This window comes from Anser brachyrhynchus, assembly GCF_964034855.1.
Source record: "Anser brachyrhynchus genome assembly, contig: SCAFFOLD_32, whole genome shotgun sequence".
NCBI classification, from domain to species: domain Eukaryota; kingdom Metazoa; phylum Chordata; class Aves; order Anseriformes; family Anatidae; genus Anser; species Anser brachyrhynchus.
The window spans coordinates 1,605,728-1,622,297 of record NW_027663874.1 but is presented as its reverse complement, the minus strand read 5'-3'; positions in this window follow the sequence as shown (position 1 = coordinate 1,622,297).

The window sequence follows — 16,570 nt, the reverse complement described above, 5'->3', positions numbered from 1 at the left end:
ACTGCACTGCATCCCCAGTGGTGCCAGTGCACTCTCTGGACTCACCGCACTGCATCCCCAGTGGTGCCAGTGCACTCTCTGGACTCACTGCAGTGCATCCCCAGTGGTGCCAGTGCACTCTCTGGACTCACTGCAGTGCATCCCCAGTGGTGCCAGTGCACTCTCTGGACTCACCGCACTGCATCCAGAGTGGTGCCAGTGCACTCTCTGGACTCACTGCAATGCATCCCCAGTGGTGCCAGTGCACTCTCTGGACTCACTGTACTGCATCCCCAGTGGTGCCAGTGCACTCTCTGTAGTCATTGCGCTGCATCCCCAGTGGTGCCAGTGCACTCTCTGGAGTCACTGCACTGCATCCCCAGTGGTGCCAGTGCACTCTCTGGAGTCACTGCAGTGCTTCCCCAGTGGTGCCAGTGCACTCTCTGGACTCACTGCACTGCATCCCCAGTGGTGCCGGTGCACGCTCTAGAGTCACTGAAGTGCATCCCCAGTGGTGCCAGTGCACTCTCTGGAGTCTCTGCAGTGCATCCCCAGTGGTGCCAGTGCACTCTGTGGACTCACTGCACTGCATCCCCAGTGGTGCAGTGCACTCTCTGGACTCACTGCACTGCATCCCCAGTGGTGCCAGTGCACTCTCTGGACTCACTGCATTACATCCCCAATGGTGCCAGTGTACTCTCTGGACTCACTGCAGTGCATCCCCAGTGGTGCCAGTGCACTCTCTGCACTCACTGCAGTGCATCCCCAGTGGTGCCAGTTCACTCTCTGGAGTCACTGTACTGCATCCCCAGTGGTGCCAGTGCACTCTCTGGACTCACTGCACTGCATCCCCAGTGGTGCCAGTGCACTCTCTGCACTCACTGCACTGCATCCCCAGTGGTGCCACTGCACTCTCTGGACTCACTTCACTGCATCCCCAGTGGTGCCAGTGCACTCTCTGGACTCACTGCAGTGCATCCCCCGTGGTGCCAGTGCACTCTCTGCACTCACTGCACTGCATCCCCAGTGGTGCCAGTGCACTCTCTGGACTCACTGCACTGCATCCCCAGTGGTGCCAGTGCACTCTCTGGTCTCACAGCACTGCATCCCCAGTGGTGCCAGTGCACTCTCTGGACTCACTGCTGTGCATCCCCAGTGGTGCCAGTGCACTCTCTGGACTCACTGCACTGCATCCCCAGTGGTGCCAGTGCACTCTCTGGAGTCTCTGCAGTGCATCCCCAGTGGTGCCAGTGCACTCTGTGGACTCACTGTACTGCATCCTCAGTGGTGCCAGTGCACTCTCTGGACTCACAGCACTGCATCCCCAGTGGTGCCATTGTACTCTCTGCACTCACTGCAGTACATCCCCAATGGTGCCAGTGTACTCTCTGGACTCACTGCAGTGCATCCCCAGTGGTGCCAGTGTACTCTCTGGACTCACTGCAGTGCATCCCCAGTGGTGCCAGTGCACTCACTGGAGTCACTGTACTGCATCCCCAGTGGTGCCAGTGCACTCTCTGGACTCACTGCACTGCATCCCCAGTGGTGTCAGTGCACTCTCTGGACTAACTGAACTGCATCCCCAATTGATCCAGTGCACTCTCTGGACTCACTGCACTGCATCCCCAGTGGTGCCAGTGCACTCTCTGGAGTCACTGTACTGCATCCCCAGTGGTGCCAGTGCACTCTGTGGACTCACTGTACTGCATCCACATTGGTGCCAGTGCACTCTCTGGACTCACCACACTGCATCCAGAGTGGTGCCAGTGCACTCTCTGGACTCACTGCACTGCATCACCAGTGGTGCCAGTGCACTCTCTGGACTCACTGCACTGCATCCCCAGTGGTGCCAGTGCACTCTCTAGAGTCACTGCAGTGCATCCCCAGTGGTGCCAGTGCACTCTCTGGACTCACTGCACTGCATCCCCAGTGGTGCCAGTGCACTCTCTGGACTCACTGCAGTGCATCCCCAGTGGTGCCAGTGCACTCTCTGGACTCACTGCAGTGCATCCCCAGTGCTGCCAGTTCACTCTCTGGAGTCACTGTACTGCATCCCCAGTGGTGCCAGTGCACTCTCTGGACTCACAGCACTGCATCCCCAGTGGTGCCAGTGCACTCTCTGGAGTCACTGCAGTGCATCCCCAGTGGTGCCAGTGCACTCTGTGGACTCACTGTACTGCATCCACAGTGGTGCCAGTGCACTCTCTGGACTCACCGCACTGCATCCAGAGTGGTGCCAGTGCACTCTCTGGACTCACTGCAATGCATCCCCAGTGGTGCCAGTGCACTCTCTGGACTCACTGCACTGCATCCCCAGTGGTGCCACAGCACTCTCTAGAGTCACTGCAGTGCATCCCCAGTGGTGCCAGTGCACTCTCTGGACTCACTGCACTGCATCCCCAGTGGTGCCAGTGCACTCTCTGGACTCACTGCACTGCATCCCCAGTGGTGCCAGTGCACTCTCTGGAGTCTCTGCAGTGCATCCCCAGTGGTGCCAGTGCACTCTCTGGACTCACTGTACTGCATCCTCAGTGGTGCCAGTGCACTCTCTGGACTCACAGCACTGCATTCCCAGTGGTGTCATTGTACTCTCTGCACTCACTGCAGTACATCCCCAATGGTGCTAGTGTACTCTCTGCACTCACTGCAGTGCATCCCCACTGGTGCCAGTGTACTCTCTGGACTCACTGCAGTGCATCCCCAGTGGTGCCAGTGCACTCACTGGAGTCACTGTACTGCATCCCCAGTGGTGCCAGTGCACTCTCTGGACTCACTGCACTGCATCCCCAGTGGTGTCAGTGCACTCTCTGGACTAACTGAACTGCATCCCCAATTGATCCAGTGCACTCTCTGGACTCACTGCACTGCATCCCCAGTGGTGCCAGTGCACTCTCTGGAGTCACTGTACTGCATCCCCAGTGGTGCCAGTGCACTCTCTGGACTCACTGTACTGCATCCACATTGGTGCCAGTGCACTCTCTGGACTCACCACACTGCATCCAGAGTGGTGCCAGTGCACTCTCTGGACTCACTGCACTGCATCCCCAGTGGTGCCAGTGCACTCTCTAGAGTCACTGCAGTGCATCCCCAGTGGTGCCAGTGCACTCTCTGGACTCACTGCACTGCATCCCCAGTGGTGCCAGTGCACTCTCTGGAGTCACTGCACTGCATCCCCAGTGGTGCCAGTGCACTCTGTGGACTCACTGCACTGCATCCCCAGTGGTGCCACTGCACTCTCTGGACTCACCACACTGCATCCCCAGTGGTGCCAGTGCACTCTCTGGACTCACTGCAGTGCATCCCCAGTGGTGCCAGTGCACTCTCTGGACTCAGTGCAGTGCATCCCCAGTGCTGCCAGTTCACTCTCTGGAGTCACTGTACTGCATCCCCAGTGGTGCCAGTGCACTCTCTGGACTCACAGCACTGCATCCCCAGTGGTGCCAGTGCACTCTCTGGAGTCACTGCAGTGCATCCCCAGTGGTGCCAGTGCACTCTGTGGACTCACTGTACTGCATCCACAGTGGTGCCAGTGCACTCTCTGGACTCACCGCACTGCATCCAGAGTGGTGCCAGTGCACTCTCTGGACTCACTTCAATGCATCCCCAGTGGTGCCAGTGCACTCTCTGGACTCACTGCACTGCATCCCCAGTGGTGCCAGTGCTCTCTCTGGACTCACTGCACTGCATCCCCAGTGGTGCCAGTGCACTCTCTGGACTCACTGCACTGCATCACCAGTGGATCCAGTGCACTCTCTGGACTCACTGTAGTGCATCCCCAGTGGTGCCAGTGCACTCTCTGGACTCACTGCACTGCATCCCCTGTGGTGCCAGAGCACTCTCTAGAGTCACTGCAGTGCATCCCCAGTGGTGCCAGTGCACTCTCTGGACTCACTGCAGTGCATCCCCAGTGGTGCCAGTGCACTCTCTGGAGTCACTGCACTGCATCCCCAGTGGTGCCAGTGCGCTCTGTGGACTCACTGCACTGCATCCCCAGTGGTGCCAGTGCACTCTCTGGACTCACCGCACTGCATCCCCAGTGGTGCCAGTGCACTCTCTGGACTCACTGCAGTGCATCCCCAGTGGTGCCAGTGCACTCTCTGGACTCACTGCAGTGCATCCCCAGTGGTGCCAGTGCACTCTCTGGACTTACAGCACTGCATCCCCAGTGGTGCCAGTGCACTCTCTGGACTCACTGCGCTGCATCCCCAGTGGTGCCAGTGCACTCTCTGGACTCACTGTACTGCATCCCCAGTGGTGCCAGTGCACTCTCTGTAGTCATTGCGCTGCATCCCCAGTGGTGCCAGTGCACTCTCTGGAGTCACTGCACTGCATCCCCAGTGGTGCCAGTGCACTCTCTGGAGTCACTGCAGTGCTTCCCCAGTGGTGCCAGTGCACTCTCTGGACTCACTGCACTGCATCCCCAGTGGTGCCGGTGCACGCTCTAGAGTCACTGAAGTGCATCCCCAGTGGTGCCAGTGCACTCTCTGGAGTCTCTGCAGTGCATCCCCAGTGGTGCCAGTGCACTCTCTGGACTCACTGCACTGCATCCCCAGTGGTGCCAGTGCACTCTCTGGACTCACTGCAGTACATCCCCAATGGTGCCAGTGTACTCTCTGCACTCACTGCAGTGCATCCCCAGTGGTGCCAGTGCACTCTCTGGACTCACTGCAGTGCATCCCCAGTGGTGCCAGTTCACTCTCTGGAGTCACTGTACTGCATCCCCAGTGGTGCCAGTGCACTCTCTGGACTCACTGCACTGCATCCCCAGTGGTGCCAGTGCACTCTCTGGACTAACTGAACTGCATCCCCAATTGATCCAGTGCACTCTCTGGACTCACTGCACTGCATCCCCAGTGGTGCCAGTGCACTCTCTGGAGTCACTGCAGCGCATCCCCAGTGCTGCCAGTGCACTCTGTGGACTCACTGTACTGCATCCCCAGTGGCGCCAGTGCACTCTCTGGACTCACCGCACTGCATCCCCAGTGGTGCCAGTGCACTCTCTGGACTCACTGCAGTGCATTCCCAGTGGTGCCAGTGCACTCTCTGGACTCACTGCACTGCATCCCCAGTGGTGCAAGTGCACTCTCTGTAGTCATTGCGCTGCATCACCAGTGGTACCAGTGCACTCTCTGGACTCACTGCACTGCATCCCCAGTGGTGCCAATACACTCTCTGGACTCACTGCACTGCATCCCCAAAGTGCCAGTGCACTCTCTGCACCTACTGCACTGCATCCCCAGTGGTGCCAGTGTACTCTGTGGACTCACAGCACTGCATCCCCAGTGGAGCCAGTTCACTCTCTGGAGTCACTGTACTGCATCCCCAGTGGTGCCAGTGCAGTCTCTGGACTCACTGCAGTGCATCCCCAGTGGTGCCAGTGCACTCTCTGGAGTCACTGCACTGCATCCCCAGTGGTGCCAGTGCACTCTCTGCACTCACTGCACTGCATCCCCAGTGGTGCCACTGCACTCTCTGGACTCACTTCACTGCATCCCCAGTGGTGCCAGTGCACTCTCTGGACTCACTGCACTGCATCCCCAGTGGTGCCAGTGCACTCTCTGCACTCACTGCACTGCATCCCCAGTGGTGCCAGTGCACTCTCTGGACTCAGAGCACTGCATCCCCAGTGGTGCCAGTGCACTCTCTGGACTCACTGCACTGCATCCCCAGTGGTGCCAGTGCACTCTCTGGACTCACTGCACTGCATCCCCAGTGGTGCCAGTGCACTCTCTGGAGTCTCTGCAGTGCATCCCCAGTGGTGCCAGTGCACTCTGTGGACTCACTGTACTGCATCCTCAGTGGTGCCAGTGCACTCTCTGGACTCACAGCACTGCATCCCCAGTGGTGCCATTGTACTCTCTGCACTCACTGCAGTACATCCCCAATGGTGCCAGTGTACTCTCTGCACTCACTGCAGTGCATCCCCAGTGGTGCCAGTGTACTCTCTGGACTCACTGCAGTGCATCCCCAGTGGTGCCAGTGCACTCACTGGAGTCACTGTACTGCATCCCCAGTGGTGCCAGTGCACTCTCTGGACTCACTGCACTGCATCCCCAGTGGTGTCAGTGCACTCTCTGGACTAACTGAACTGCATCCCCAATTGATCCAGTGCACTCTCTGGACTCACTGCACTGCATCCCCAGTGGTGCCAGTGCACTCTCTGGAGTCACTGTACTGCATCCCCAGTGGTGCCAGTGCACTCTGTGGACTCACTGTACTGCATCCACATTGGTGCCAGTGCACTCTCTGGACTCACCACACTGCATCCAGAGTGGTGCCAGTGCACTCTCTGGACTCACTGCACTGCATCACCAGTGGTGCCAGTGCACTCTCTGGACTCACTGCACTGCATCCCCAGTGGTGCCAGTGCACTCTCTGGACTCACTGCAGTGCATCCCCAGTGGTGCCAGTGCACTCTCTGGAGTCACTGCACTGCATCCCCAGTGGTGCCAGTGCGCTCTGTGGACTCACTGCACTGCATCCCCAGTGGTGCCAGTGCACTCTCTGGACTCACCGCACTGCATCCCCAGTGGTGCCAGTGCACTCTCTGGACTCACTGCAGTGCATCCCCAGTGGTGCCAGTGCACTCTCTGGACTCACTGCAGTGCATCCCCAGTGGTGCCAGTGCACTCTCTGGACTTACAGCACTGCATCCCCAGTGGTGCCAGTGCACTCTCTGGACTCACTGCACTGCATCCCCAGTGGTGCCAGTGCACTCTCTGGACTCACTGTACTGCATCCCCAGTGGTGCCAGTGCACTCTCTGTAGTCATTGCGCTGCATCCCCAGTGGTGCCAGTGCACTCTCTGGAGTCACTGCACTGCATCCCCAGTGGTGCCAGTGCACTCTCTGGAGTCTCTGCAGTGCATCCCCAGTGGTGCCAGTGCACTCTCTGGACTCACTGCACTGCATCCCCAGTGGTGCCGGTGCACGCTCTAGAGTCACTGAAGTGCATCCCCAGTGGTACCAGTGCACTCTCTGGAGTCTCTGCAGTGCATCCCCAGTGGTGCCAGTGCACTCTGTGGACTCACTGCACTGCATCCCCAGTGGTGCAGTGCACTCTCTGGACTCACTGCACTGCATCCCCAGTGGTGCCAGTGCACTCTCTGGACTCACTGCAGTACATCCCCAATGGTGCCAGTGTACTCTCTGCACTCACTGCAGTGCATCCCCAGTGGTGCCAGTGCACTCTCTGGACTCACTGCAGTGCATCCCCAGTGGTGCCAGTTCACTCTCTGGAGTCACTGTACTGCATCCCCAGTGGTGCCAGTGCACTCTCTGGACTCACTGCACTGCATCCCCAGTGGTGCCAGTGCACTCTCTGGACTAACTGAACTGCATCCCCAATTGATCCAGTGCACTCTCTGGACTCACTGCACTGCATCCCCAGTGGTGCCAGTGCACTCTCTGGAGTCACTGCAGCGCATCCCCAGTGGTGCCAGTGCACTCTGTGGACTCACTGTACTGCATCCCCAGTGGCGCCAGTGCACTCTCTGGACTCACCGCACTGCATCCCCAGTGGTGCCAGTGCACTCTCTGGACTCACTGCAGTGCATTCCCAGTGGTGCCAGTGCACTCTCTGGACTCACTGCACTGCATCCCCAGTGGTGCAAGTGCACTCTCTGTAGTCATTGCGCTGCATCACCAGTGGTACCAGTGCACTCTCTGGACTCACTGCACTGCATCCCCAGTGGTGCCAATACACTCTCTGGACTCACTGCACTGCATCCCCAAGGTGCCAGTGCACTCTCTGCACTCACTGCACTGCATCCCCAGTGGTGCCAGTGTACTCTGTGGACTCACAGCACTGCATCCCCAGTGGAGCCAGTTCACTCTCTGGAGTCACTGTACTGCATCCCCAGTGGTGCCAGTGCAGTCTCTGGACTCACTGCAGTGCATCCCCAGTGGTGCCAGTGCACTCTCTGGAGTCACTGCACTGCATCCCCAGTGGTGCCAGTGCACTCTCTGCACTCACTGCACTGCATCCCCAGTGGTGCCACTGCACTCTCTGGACTCACTTCACTGCATCCCCAGTGGTGCCAGTGCACTCTCTGGACTCACTGCACTGCATCCCCAGTGGTGCCAGTGCACTCTCTGCACTCACTGCACTGCATCCCCAGTGGTGCCAGTGCACTCTCTGGACTCAGAGCACTGCATCCCCAGTGGTGCCAGTGCACTCTCTGGACTCACTGCACTGCATCCCCAGTGGTGCCAGTGCACTCTCTGGACTCACTGCACTGCATCCCCAGTGGTGCCAGTGCACTCTCTGGAGTCTCTGCAGTGCATCCCCAGTGGTGCCAGTGCACTCTGTGGACTCACTGTACTGCATCCTCAGTGGTGCCAGTGCACTCTCTGGACTCACAGCACTGCATCCCCAGTGGTGCCATTGTACTCTCTGCACTCACTGCAGTACATCCCCAATGGTGCCAGTGTACTCTCTGCACTCACTGCAGTGCATCCCCAGTGGTGCCAGTGTACTCTCTGGACTCACTGCAGTGCATCCCCAGTGGTGCCAGTGCACTCACTGGAGTCACTGTACTGCATCCCCAGTGGTGCCAGTGCACTCTCTGGACTCACTGCACTGCATCCCCAGTGGTGTCAGTGCACTCTCTGGACTAACTGAACTGCATCCCCAATTGATCCAGTGCACTCTCTGGACTCACTGCACTGCATCCCCAGTGGTGCCAGTGCACTCTCTGGAGTCACTGTACTGCATCCCCAGTGGTGCCAGTGCACTCTGTGGACTCACTGTACTGCATCCACATTGGTGCCAGTGCACTCTCTGGACTCACCACACTGCATCCAGAGTGGTGCCAGTGCACTCTCTGGACTCACTGCACTGCATCACCGGTGGTGCCAGTGCACTCTCTGGACTCACTGCACTGCATCCCCAGTGGTGCCAGTGCACTCTCTAGAGTCACTGCAGTGCATCCCCAGTGGTGCCAGTGCACTCTCTGGACTCACTGCACTGCATCCCCAGTGGTGCCAGTGCACTCTCTGGAGTCACTGCACTGCATCCCCAGTGGTGCCAGTGCACTCTGTGGACTCACTGCACTGCATCCCCAGAGGTGCCACTGCACTCTCTGGACTCACTGCAGTGCATCCCCAGTGGTGCCAGTGCACTCTCTGGACTCACTGCAGTGCATCCCCAGTGGTGCCAGTGCACTCTGTGGACTCACTGCAGTGCATCCCCAGTGCTGCCAGTTCACTCTCTGGAGTCACTGTACTGCATCCCCAGTGGTGCCAGTGCACTCTCTGGACTCACTGCACAGCATCCCCAGTGGTGCCAGTGCACTCTCTGGACTAACTGAACTGCATCCCCAATTGATCCAGTGCACTCTCTGGACTCACTGCCCTGCATCCCCAGTGGTGCCAGTGCACTCTCTGGAGTCACTGCAGTGCATCCCCAGTGCTGCCAGTGCACTCTGTGGACTCACTGTACTGCATCCACAGTGGCGCCAGTGCACTCTCTGGACTCACCGCACTGCATCCCCAGTGGTGCCAGTGCACTCTCTGTAGTCATTGCGCTGCATCACCAGTGGTACCAGTGCACTCTCTGGACTCACTGCACTGCATCCCCAGTGGGGCCAGTACACTCTCTGGAGTCATTTCAGTGCATCCCCAGTGGTGCCAGTGCACTCTATGGACTCACTGCAGTGCATCCCCAGTGGTGCCAGTGCACTCTCTGGACTCACTGCAGTGCATCCTCAGTGGTGCCAATGCACTCTCTGGACTCACTGCACTGCATCCCCAAGGTGCCAGTGCACTCTCTGCACTCACTACACTGCATCCCCAGTGGTGTCAGTGCACTCTCTGGAATCACAGCAGTGCATTCCCAGTGGTGCCAGTGCACTCTCTGTAGTCATTGCGCTGCATCACCAGTGGTACCAGTGCTCTCTCTGGACTCACTGCACTGCATCCCCAGTGGTGCCAGTGCACTCTCTGGACTCACTGCACTGCATTACCAGTGGTGCCAGTGCACTCTCTGGACTCACTGCAGTGCATCCCCAGTGGTGCCAGTGCACTCTCTGGACTCACTGCACTGCATCCCCAGTGGTTCCAGTGCACTCTCTAGAGTCACTGCAGTGCATCCCCCGTGGTGCCAGTGCACTCTCTGGACTCACTGCACTGCATCCCCAGTGGTGCCAGTGCACTCTCTGGACTCACTGCACTGCATCCCCAGTGGTGCCAGTGCACTCTCTGGACTCACTGCAGTGCATCCCCAGTGGGGCCAGTGCACTCTCTGGAGTCATTTCAGTGCATCCCCAGTGGTGCCAGTGCACTCTATGGACTCACTGCAGTGCATCCCCAGTGGTGCCAGTGCACTCTCTGGACTCACTGCAGTGCATCCCCAGTGGTGCCAATGCACTCTCTGGACTCACTGCACTGCATCCCCAAGGTGCCAGTGCACTCTCTGCATTCACTACACTGCATCCCCAGTGGTGCCAGTGCACTCTCTGGACTCACTGCAGTGCATCCCCAGTGGTGCCAGTGCACTCTCTGGACTCACAGCAGTGCATTCCCAGTGGTGCCAGTGCACTCTCTGGACTCACTGCACTGCATCCCCAGTGGTGCCAGTGCACTATCTGGACTCACTGCACTTCATCCCCAGTGCTGACAGTGAACTCTCTGGACTCACTGCAGTGCATCCCCAGTGGTGCCAGTGCACTCTCTGGACTCACAGCACTGCATCCCCAGTGGTGCCAGTGCACTCTCTGGAGTCTCTGCAGTGCATCCCCAGTGGTGCCAGTGCACTCTGTGGACTCACTGTACTGCATCCCCAGTGGTGCCAGTGCACTCTCTGGACTCACTGCAGTGCATCCCCAGTGGTGCCAGTTCACTCTCTGGAGTCACTGTACTGCATCCCCAGTGGTGCCAGTGCACTCTCTGGACTCACTGCACTGCATCCCCAGTGGTGCCAGTGCACTCTCTGGACTCACTGCAGTCCATCCCCAGTGGTGCCAGTGCACTCTCTGGACTCACAGCACTGCATCCCCAGTGGTGCCAGTGCACTCTCTGGACTCACAGCAGTGCATCCCCAGTGGTGCCAGTGCACTCTGTGGACTCACTGTACTGCATCCACAGTGGTGCCAGTGCACTCTCTGGACTCACCGCACTGCATCCAGAGTGGTGCCAGTGCAGTCTCTGGACTCACTGCAGTGCATCCCCAGTGGTGCCAGTGCACTCTCTGGACTCACTGCACTGCATCCCCAGTGGTGCCAGTGCTCTCTCTGGACTCACTGCACTGCATCCCCAGTGGTGCCAGTGCACTCTCTGGACTCACTGCACTGCATCACCAGTGGATCCAGTGCACTCTCTGGACTCACTGCAGTGCATCCCCAGTGGTGCCAGTGCACTCTCTGGACTCACTGCACTGCATCCCCTGTGGTGCCAGTGCACTCTCTAGAGTCACTGCAGTGCATCCCCAGTGGTGCCAGTGCACTCTCTGGACTCACTGCACTGCATCCCCAGTGGTGCCAGTGCGCTCTGTGGACTCACTGCACTGCATCCCCAGTGGTGCCAGTGCACTCTCTGGACTCACCGCACTGCATCCAGAGTGGTGCCAGTGCACTCTCTGGACTCACTGCAGTGCATCCCCAGTGGTGCCAGTGCACTCTCTGGACTCACTGCAGTGCATCCCCAGTGGTGCCAGTGCACTCTCTGGACTTACAGCACTGCATCCCCAGTGGTGCCAGTGCACTCTCTGGACTCACTGCGCTGCATCCCCAGTGGTGCCAGTGCACTCTCTGGACTCACTGTACTGCATCCCCAGTGGTGCCAGTGCACTCTCTGTAGTCATTGCGCTGCATCCCCAGTGGTGCCAGTGCACTCTCTGGAGTCACTGCACTGCATCCCCAGTGGTGCCAGTGCACTCTCTGGAGTCACTGCAGTGCTTCCCCAGTGGTGCCAGTGCACTCTCTGGACTCACTGCACTGCATCCCCAGTGGTGCCGGTGCACTCTCTAGAGTCACTGCAGTGCATCCCCAGTGGTGCCAGTGCACTCTCTGGAGTCTCTGCAGTGCATCCCCAGTGGTGCCAGTGCACTCTGTGGACTCACTGTACTGCATCCCCAGTGGTGCAGTGCACTCTCTGGACTCACTGCAGTGCATCCTCAGTGGTGCCAATGCACTCTCTGGACTCACTGCACTGCATCCCCAAGGTGCCAGTGCACTCTCTGCACTCACTACACTGCATCCCCAGTGGTGTCAGTGCACTCTCTGGACTCACAGCAGTGCATCACCAGTGGTGCCAGTGCACTCTCTGTAGTCATTGCGCTGCATCACCAGTGGTACCAGTGCTCTCTCTGGACTCACTGCACTGCATCCCCAGTGGTGCCAGTGCACTCTCTGGACTCACTGCACTGCATTACCAGTGGTGCCAGTGCACTCTCTGGACTCACTGCAGTGCATCCCCAGTGGTGCCAGTGCACTCTCTGGACTCACTGCACTGCATCCCCAGTGGTGCCAGTGCACTCTCTAGAGTCACTGCAGTGCATCCCCAGTGGTGCCAGTGCACTCTCTGGACTCACTGCAGTGCATCCCCCGTGGTGCCAGTGCACTCTCTGGACTCACTGCACTGCATCCCCCGTGGTGCCAGTGCACTCTCTGGACTCACTGCACTGCATCCCCAGTGGTGCCAGTGCACTCTATGTAGTCATTGCGCTGCATCCCCAGTGGGGCCAGTGCACTCTCTGGAGTCATTTCAGTGCATCCCCAGTGGTGCCAGTGCACTCTATGGACTCACTGCAGTGCATCCCCAGTGGTGCCAGTGCACTCTCTGGACTCACTGCAGTGCATCCCCAGTGGTGCCAATGCACTCTCTGGACTCACTGCACTGCATCCCCAAGGTGCCAGTGCACTCTCTGCATTCACTACACTGCATCCCCAGTGGTGCCAGTGCACTCTCTGGACTCACTGCACTGCATCCCCAGTGGTGCCAGTGCACTCTCTGGACTCACAGCAGTGCATTCCCAGTGGTGCCAGTGCACTCTCTGGACTCACTGTACTGCATCCCCAGTGGTGCCAGTGCACTATCTGGACTCACTGCACTTCATCCCCAGTGCTGACAGTGCACTCTCTGGACTCACTGCAGTGCATCCCCAGTGGTGCCAGTGCACTCTCTGGACTCACTGCACTGCATCCCCAGTGGTGCCAGTGCACTCTCTGGAGTCTCTGCAGTGCATCCCCAGTGGTGCCAGTGCACTCTGTGGACTCACTGTACTGCATCCCCAGTGGTGCCAGTGCACTCTCTGGACTCACTGCAGTGCATCCCCAGTGGTGCCAGTTCACTCTCTGGAGTCACTGTACTGCATCCCCAGTGGTGCCAGTGCACTCTCTGGACTCACTGCACTGCATCCCCAGTGGTGCCAGTGCACTCTCTGACTCACTGCAGTCCATCCCCAGTGGTGCCAGTGCACTCTCTGGACTCACAGCACTGCATCCCCAGTGGTGCCAGTGCACTCTCTGGAGTCACTGCAGTGCATCCCCAGTGGTGCCAGTGCACTCTGTGGACTCACTGTACTGCATCCACAGTGGTGCCAGTGCACTCTCTGGACTCACCGCACTGCATCCAGAGTGGTGCCAGTGCACTCTCTGGACTCACTGCAGTGCATCCCCAGTGGTGCCAGTGCACTCTCTGGACTCACTGCACTGCATCCCCAGTGGTGCCAATACACTCTCTGGACTCACTGCACTGCATCCCCAAGGTGCCAGTGCACTCTCTGGACTCACTACACTGCATCCCCAGTGGTGTCAGTGCACTCTCTGGACTCACTGCAGTGCATCCCCAGTGGTGCCAGTGCACTCTCTGGACTCACTGCACTGCATCCACAGTGGTGCCAGTGCACTCTATGTAGTCATTGCGCTGCATCCCCAGTGGTGCCAGTGCACTCTCTGGACTCACTGCACTGCATCCCCAGTGGTGCCAGTGCACTCTCTGGAGTCACTGCAGTGCATCCCCTGTGGTGCCAGTGCACTCTCTGGACTCACTGCACTGCATCCCCAGTGGTGCCAGTGCACTCTCTAGAGTCACTGCAGTGCATCCCCAGTGGTGCCAGTGCACTCTCTGGACTCACTGCACTGCATCCCCAGTGGTGCCAGTGCACTCTGTGGACGCACTGTACTGCATCCCCAGTGGTGCCAGTGCACTCTGTGGACTCACTGCACTGCATCCCCAGTGGTGCCAGTGCAGTCTCTGCACTCACTGCACTGCATCCCCAGTGGTGCCAGTGTACTCTCTGGACTCACTGCACTGCATCCCCAGTGGAGCCAGTTCACTCTCTGGAGTCACTGTACTGCATCCCCAGTGGTGCCAGTGCAGTCTCTGGACTCACTGCAGTGCATCCCCAGTGGTGCCAGTGCACTCTCTGGACTCACTGCACTGCATCCCCAGTGGTGCCAGTGCACTCTCTGCACTCACTGCACTGCATCCCCAGTGGTGCCACTGCACTCTCTGGACTCACTTCACTGCATCCCCAGTGGTGCCAGTGCACTCTCTGGACTCACTGCACTGCATCCCCAGTGGTGCCAGTGCACTCTCTGCACTCACTGCACTGCATCCCCAGTGGTGCCAGTGCACTCTCTGGACTCACTGCACTGCATCCCCAGTGGTGCCAGTGCACTCTCTGGACTCACAGCACTGCATCCCCAGTGGTGCCAGTGCACTCTCTGGACTCACTGCACTGCATCCCCAGTGGTGCCAGTGCACTCTCTGGACTCACTGCACTGCATCCCCAGTGGTGCCAGTGCACTCTCTGGAGTCTCTGCAGTGCATCCCCAGTGGTGCCAGTGCACTCTGTGGACTCACTGTACTGCATCCTCAGTGGTGCCAGTGCACTCTCTGGACTCACAGCACTGCATCCCCAGTGGTGCCATTGCTCTCTCTGGACTCACTGCAGTACATCCCCAATGGTGCCAGTGTACTCTCTGCACTCACTGCAGTGCATCCCCAGTGGTGCCAGTGTACTCTCTGGACTCACTGCAGTGCATCCCCAGTGGTGCCAGTGCACTCACTGGAGTCACTGTACTGCATCCCCAGTGGTGCCAGTGCACTCTCTGGACTCACTGCGCTGCATCCCCAGTGGTGCCAGTGCACTCTCTGGACTCACTGTACTGCATCCCCAGTGGTGCCAGTGCACTCTCTGTAGTCATTGCGCTGCATCCCCAGTGGTGCCAGTGCACTCTCTGGAGTCACTGCACTGCATCCCCAGTGGTGCCAGTGCACTCTCTGGAGTCACTGCAGTGCTTCCCCAGTGGTGCCAGTGCACTCTCTGGACTCACTGCACTGCATCCCCAGTGGTGCCGGTGCACTCTCTAGAGTCACTGCAGTGCATCCCCAGTGGTGCCAGTGCACTCTCTGGAGTCTCTGCAGTGCATCCCCAGTGGTGCCAGTGCACTCTGTGGACTCACTGTACTGCATCCCCAGTGGTGCAGTGCACTCTCTGGACTCACTGCACTGCATCCCCAGTGGTGCCAGTGCACTCTCTGGACTCACTGCAGTACATCCCCAATGGTGCCAGTGTACTCTCTGCACTCACTGCAGTGCATCCCCAGTGGTGCCAGTGCACTCTCTGGACTCACTGCACTGCATCCCCAGTGGTGCCAGTTCACTCTCTGGAGTCACTGTACTGCATCCCCAGTGGTGCCAGTGCACTCTCTGGACTCACTGCACTGCATCCCCAGTGGTGCCAGTGCACTCTCTGGACTAACTGAACTGCATCCCCAATTGATCCAGTGCACTCTCTGGACTCACTGCACTGCATCCCCAGTGGTGCCAGTGCACTCTCTGGAGTCACTGCAGCGCATCCCCAGTGCTGCCAGTGCACTCTGTGGACTCACTGTACTGCATCCCCAGTGGCGCCAGTGCACTCTCTGGACTCACCGCAATGCTTCCCCAGTGGTGCCAGTGCACTCTCTGGACTCACTGCAGTGCATTCCCAGTGGTGCCAGTGCACTCTCTGGAGTCACTGCACTGCATCCCCAGTGGTGCCAGTGCACTCTCTGGACTCACTGCACTGCATCCCCAGTGGTGCCAGTGCACTCTCTGTAGTCATTGCGCGGCATCACCAGTGGTACCAGTGCACTCTCTGGACTCACTGCACTGCATCCCCAGTGGGGCCAGTACACTCTCTGGAGTCATTTCAGTGCATCCCCAGTGGTGTCAGTGCACTCTATGGACTCACTGCAGTGCATCCCCTGTGGTGCCAGTGCACTCTCTGGACTCACTGCACTGCATCCCCAGTGGTGCCAATACACTCTCTGAGCTCACTGCACTGCATCCCCAAGGTGCCAGTGCACTCTCTGGACTCACTACACTGCATCCCCAGTGGTGTCAGTGCACTCTCTGGACTCACTGCAGTGCATCCCCAGTGGTGCCAGTGCACTCTCTGGACTCACTGCACTGCATCCACAGTGGTGCCAGTGCACTCTATGTAGTCATTGCGCTGCATCCCCAGTGGTGCCAGTGCACTCTCTGGACTCACTGCACTGCATCCCCAGTGGTGCCAGTGCACTCTCTGGAGTCACTGCAGTGCATCCCCTGTGGTGCCAGTGCACTCTCTGGACTCACTGCACTGCATCCCCAGTGGTGCCAGT